The sequence below is a fragment of the Cajanus cajan genome, chromosome 1 (genome assembly GCF_000230855.2).
Source record: "Cajanus cajan strain Asha chromosome 1, NIPB_CcT2T_4, whole genome shotgun sequence".
NCBI lineage: Eukaryota > Viridiplantae > Streptophyta > Magnoliopsida > Fabales > Fabaceae > Cajanus > Cajanus cajan.
The window spans coordinates 28,384,243-28,391,045 of record NC_138517.1 but is presented as its reverse complement, the minus strand read 5'-3'; positions in this window follow the sequence as shown (position 1 = coordinate 28,391,045).

The window sequence follows — 6,803 nt, the reverse complement described above, 5'->3', positions numbered from 1 at the left end:
CTCACTAGTTAAAATAATTTTAACCATTTTAGAAATATAAATCTCTCATACATAAATTCAATTATACATGTATCTTTCAGCTTACACTTGGCCTACATCCAGCTTTCTTTGATTTAGCACCCCACTAAATCAAAGATCATTCACTATAATATTGTTTAAAAATACTATGCACACATAATATTACAAGAATGTTAACATATATCAATCTTGACACTACAAGACTAAAAAGCATACAAATTTTTGCACCCCATAGAAATTACTTGAGAAATCCCACTCAAGATTTCAAGATCTCTTATTGAGATACCCTATCTCAAGAGATACACCATACAAAACAAAAATACAGATTAAATAATCAAAAAGATATCACCTATTTTGTATAGATATTGATCTTTCACAATTGAATTCACTTCTTGAATTTCTTCTTTCAAGAACACATGTTCAAGCTTTGCACTTCTTAGTATTTCAGAAAATATTTCTTTGATCAACCTTGGATTCTTGTTTCTGAAAGTATTTTTTTTCTCTAATGTTTTTTTCCAAAAAGATTCTCTTTTAATTTCATAAAAGATAGTTATTAAAAGTGCAAGACATAATTCAGTTATAAATAGTCATAACAAAAGTAATCTATTACCTGATATGGTAATTGATTACCAGTTCATCTAAAAACTAAATTTAGAACATAAAGGGCTAGGGTAATCAATTATGGGATATGGTATCGATTATCCCGAGCTTTTCAGAAGCCAGAAATGCATTTCATTATATGGTAATCAATTACTGATTATGATAATCGATTATCCTGATGAAATTTTTGATTCTTCAGCCTTTTCTCAAGCAATAGATTTTGTTTTAATCTATTACCAGCTCTAGTAATTGATTAATACATAGGATGTTTGAATATTCTTTTCAAGTAACAAACTTGGTAATTTATTACCCTGAATAGTAATTGATTAATAATATTACCTTGAAAACTCTTGTTTGAATTAAGATATATTTATGTTTAAATACTTGGTAGTAAATTACGTTTTCATGATAATATATTACTTAATGTTTATACATGGAAATATTAAGTAATCAAATTTTTGGTTTCTTAAAAGCTTGATTAGTTCTTGAATTAAGCATTCATTATCATCATTAATTATAACCAAACACACACATGCTTATATCTATTACAATCAATACATTATCCTTTTTCATAGGCTTAAGCAACATATATACAATACATCATCAAAACTAAAACATTCTTCAAGAGCCTTCAAGATGTCCCATCATCTCAACAAACATTACTTCTACTATGCCCATTTTAGAAAGAAATGATAAGTAGCTTCCTAGATCAGATAAGAGATATATACTTTACTGTAAAGAATTTAATGCTCGCATTAAATGAAGAAACAATAATCTCTTTCCATTAGGATCAAAAATAAAGACAATAAAAGCAACTCATGAGTTCAACTCAAATTACCACAACGGTCATCTTCTCTAAAGCTACTATATAAGGATCAAGCATCCAAGAAAGAAGTAACATCACAAAGAAACAAGCATATAGATATACACATAGAAAGAAACATTCATCATGAATTTTGTATATACTTCTTTTTAGAGTATTTGTACTTTCATTGTTGGTTACAACACATTTAGAAGAGATGAAACAACCTCATAATCTTTTGTAACCTTTGTTGTAAAGGTTGAGTCTGGAGAGACTTGTTGTTTAAAGAATACTTGGTGTTGAGCCTAGAGAGGCTTATTGTTCAAAGAATACTTAGTGATGAGCCTGGAGGGGCTTGTTGTTCAAAGAATACTTGGGTAGTTGCTTGAAGAGATAAGTCAAAGACTACTTAGGATTGAGCCAGAAGTGACTTGTTGAAAGAATACTTGATAGAAAATCCTTTGGAGAGACTAGATTGATGTAGTTCTCCTCTAAGTCTTCTTGAACAGATCTTTCCTCCTTGGTCTCCTCCTAGCTTTTCAAATAACCAATGGTGTTAGAAGCCATCATCCAACACATAAGGAGAGGTCAAAAACCCCTTGTTTGATGCCACACTTTAGGAGTGATAAGTCACTCCAAGTCTCACCACACTCAAGAGAGGATAAGAGAAATGGAACAAGTTTCAAGGGAGAAATAAGTTTTGAGAGAGAATTAGAGAAAATTCAATCTAATTCACATAAAACTCAAAATTAAAGTTCAACCAATATAAGGAAATCCTATATATAGGAGTTTGGTTGGATTATGGTGCAAGTTAGACTAACCATGGTCAAGTGTAACCATGGTTAGTTATCTTGCACTTAAGCTAACCAACCCTAGTTAACTTTCTAAAAGTCTAGTTAGCTATATAGAATCTTATGGAGCAGGCTAAGATAATCGTAGTTTAAGAATAACCTAGGTTAGCTTAAGTTAACTCCAACTACCTAACCTAATTATTACAACTACTAGACTAATGATTACTTTGACTAGTTTGCTGATATGTCACTATCAAGACTATGTGACTTATTTAACAAGCTTGGATATCTTGTTCATTAAGCTTGGACATCCAAATCACTTTCTTAGGCAAGTGGACGTCCAACCTTAATGGGCTAGAAAAATGTTTGGGTCATCCAAGCCCAAATAAGTCTATGGTCTAGGCTAGTTACACCTTCCCTAAACTACTAATTACACCTTTAAAGAAAAAATACAAGGACAAAAAAATATACACTACTTGATCCAAAAATACATGGTCAAAAATATCCTATACAATCACTACTAAGAATAAAAAAAATGTAAGACAATCAACAGGAGTCCTTTAGGCAAGATAGACCTCCAAATGTAAGGTACTCTACAAAATAAGGGTAAATGCCCTACAATTCTTCCAATCATCTTTATCATCCTGCACCCTTCTTGGTCTTATCTCTAACAAAAGAATCCTTGGGAAATAGGTTACCATCAATACTAGTATCTTGTGTAAAAAATAGTAGAACTCAATATAGTTCGATTGAGAACTGGACGTAGTCTCTATGGTTGAGATGAACCAGTATAAAAATTTTAGTGTTTCATCTAACTCTTTTCTAGCACTTTGTCTAATAATTTTTTTTCTTCTTCGTTACTTAAATGTAATACCCCAATTTTCACAGATTATATGAAGGCCCAAAGCCCAATAAGGGTGATTTAGTAGCCTAGAACGGGTCATTCTCTAACTGGAACGGGCCGTTCCAAACTACTAAAAAGGCATATAAACCTTAGTTGGGAACGGGCCATTCTGGTTTAAGAACGGGCCGTTCCAAACATGGTCATTATGAGTTAAACTCAACTCCAGAACGGGTCGTTCTAGTTTAAGAATGGGTCGTTTCAGATGCGAATTTAACACATGATGAAAGGATCCAGAACGGGCCGTTCTGGATCTAAAACGGGTCATTCTGGCCACTCTTGACATCTATAAATAGCACACTCTGACACTACTCCTGGACACACTCTCTAAAGACCAAGGAGAACCAAGAGAAAGAGATAAACCAGATTCTGCCCTATCGTAGTCTTCTGCTTATCTAGGTAAGGGGGGAGTGAGAAACCTCGCTTGGGGTTGTGACAATAATTGTTGGGTAGTAGGATTGGCCCCCAATCCCTTGCTTGAGGTATGCCTATAGGAACAGGCACCTTGTGAAATTTTTCTGTTTTGCTTTCTGATTGTTCTATTGTGTTCCTTGTTGGATGTGGTGTATGAATATGTGATTAATTTTGAAAATAAATTGTTTTGATATGAATTAAAGTGCTCTGTGGGTTCTTGTGGGAAACCCTATGAAGTAAAATAAGGGATATGATCTTTTGTTGAATTTTGAGGCATTATATCTAAAATTGATGATGGATTCATGTTTTGGATAATTTCTTGGTATGTGTTATTTTATATATGACTATGAGAAGTTCCTTGTATGAGACTATGTGAATATGATGAGAAAATGTGAAAAGTGAACATATGATGTGTGATATGATATTATGAGATAAAATGACATGAGACATGATGTGAATGACGTGCTATTGTGAGCACTATGACTATAAGAATGTGAAACGTGATGAAATGAGATAAGACATGAAATTCCATGACAAGTAAAGTGATGAGTCCATGAGTTTGTGAATGTGTGACATGCATCATATGCATTTATGTGACAGGGTACGATATGGAGTATAACGTTAGGGAAGGCCCTTCGAGTGTGAAACATCTTGGAGGAGTTCTAGGGGATAGTGCGGTTTGAAATGCCCAATTCTGCCTGTTTTTGTGCATGGGACGTATCTTACACGGCTTCACTATCCCGACGAGACCCTAGCAGTACATCCTTCTAGTTGAGAGTGTATAGTGGAGTTGGCATGTACTCCTAGACTACTCTATGTGTATTGCTAGCAACAATGCACCATGTGATATGTGACTGGCGCCACATGCATGCATTTGTGAGTCGAGTCCATGGAATCATTGCATAATGAGTGACTATGTATGTGCTACTAATGTATGTATGACTTGATCAGTTGTGCTTGATTAACGTATATTTTGTGTTGTGCTTTGTTATGATTTGTGTGTGTGCTGGTTGACTGTTATTTTTACACCTGAACCTGAGTGATATGTTTCTCACTCCCTTGTTGTTCTTTGTATGTGTTTAAATTGTGTTACAGGTGATCATCAACATGAGGATGTTGGTGATGAGACTTAGGCTTCAGTTGGGCGTGCTCTTATAGGATATGTGACATCGGGCATAGTTAGGCTTAGTTTGGGAATTCAGTTTCTTTCTTTTGTTTTGGAAAAACCTTTAACTTTATTTCTTATGTAATTTCCGCAAGTGAATTATGAGTATGTTTACGGATGTGAATTCTCTACTCTCATGTTAATGGAACCATGGTTTTATTTCAAAAGATTTATTTACTCCAAGAATATGTTTTCATAATTATTGTATATGTATGTTGGGGTAAATGTGTGAGTTTTTGATACACACTATTCAACCCTCCTTCTAATGCGTATCTTTTCTCCACAATTTGGTATCAAAGTTTAGCCTTTGACAAGATTGAGCATCTAATAGTGCTAAAGGAAAAGATCCACGATGGGAAGTAGTGAAGAACAATACTTACCAGAAGAAACTTCTTTCACAAGGCACCCTACCTTCAACGGAGAAGACTACCCATACTAGAAGGATAGGATGGAGATGTTCACCAAATCCACCTGGTACCAACTCTAGAGAATCATCATTTAAGGTAATATGCAATGACTAAACCTGAGAGTCAATACACTTAGGATGATTACAAAAATTTGCAGCTAAACACTAAAGCAAGATACTTACTTGCCTGTTCCGTGTCTAGAACTAAATATAACAAGTTCTGTAGCTGCTCAACTGCTAACAAAATGTGGGATGCCATCAGGGTAACTCATGAAGGCACTAAAGATGTTAGGCTTAGACAGTCTGCCACACTTTAAAGGTGCTAAGAGTTGTTCTCCATGAAGGAGAGCGAAATCATTGACGAAATGTTTGAAAGATTTCAAAAAATTCCAAATGGGTTAAAATCCATGGGAGTTGAGTTCCCAAAATCTCAAAACAACTTAAAGATCTTGGATAGTCTTCCAAAGGTCTAGGAACCAAAGGCCATCATCATTGTTGAAGCACAAGACCTTAAAGTTCTCACTTTTGATGAACTTCTTGGAGTCTTCCAAGTTCATGTGTTTCACTTGAACAACAAATATCATCCTAAAGCAAATAACACCATTGTTTTAAAGGGTGACAAATCCAACAAGAGGAGAGAAAAAGGAAAAGTGCTGAAAGTTGAGTCTGAGTCATGTAGCTCAGATGATATTTCTGAAGACTCAACAAATGATGAGATTTCTCTCATGTCTAGGTGTAGACACCCAATGATGGAGACCTCCCTTCCATGGTTGAAAATGGCGTCTTGAAGAAAGGTCACCTTGCCCAAGGTCTAGGCTCACCAAAGGGAAAGGAATGGGGCGTTTAAGGTGGGAAAGGAAGTTTGGGCGTGAGAGAATGAAGGGTGGAGAAAGTGTATGGTTGCTCAAAGGTGGGTTGGCTCACTCCAAGTGAAGGTGGAGGCCACTCTACGGTTTCACTCTCCAAGGGTGGAGAATGAAGGTGGTTAGCCGAAGTTAACCTAGGGACTAAGTATAGGATTTGAGGCAAAGAAATTCTCTCTCAAATTCCTATGATCTAAAGTATTTACAAGGTGTGGTGCATTGGGTATTTATAGGAGTGGGAGGCATCTAGGGTTGCATTTAGGGTGCCTTGGCCAAAATTCACCTTGCCAAATGCACACCAAATGAAACCTAAATTAACCCCAGATGCAACTTGGTGGCCAAGGATGGAATCTTTGGGTTTAGTTAGGCTACATCTAGGTGCATGATAAGACCATGCAACCTTTGCCCTCCACTTGGGCCTAAGCCTTTCTAAGTCCAAAAAGATGTCCAAAACCACCAAAAAATGCGTCACCTCCTAATTAAAACCCTAGCCCAAAAATTAAAACCCTAATCATCTAAAGCACCCCATAATACAAGGGTACAATGGAAAATACAAAAGAAAATAAGTCCTATGATACCTCAAAATACAAGGGTAAAATTAGAAATACAAATAAAATAAATTCTATGACTAAAATACCCCAAGGGTAAAATTGGAATAAAGTAATAAAATTCTATATTACTCGAATTGGGCCTAGGAGATGAATCCATACATGATATCTCTCCATTATCCTAGCCATGAGCCATGTGATGGGTCTCACATAAAGCACCAAGGATGCTCTTCCATCATCCCCTCCTTTTTGAGAAGGATTTCACCTCAAATCTTTAAGCTCTTCCATTTCATTG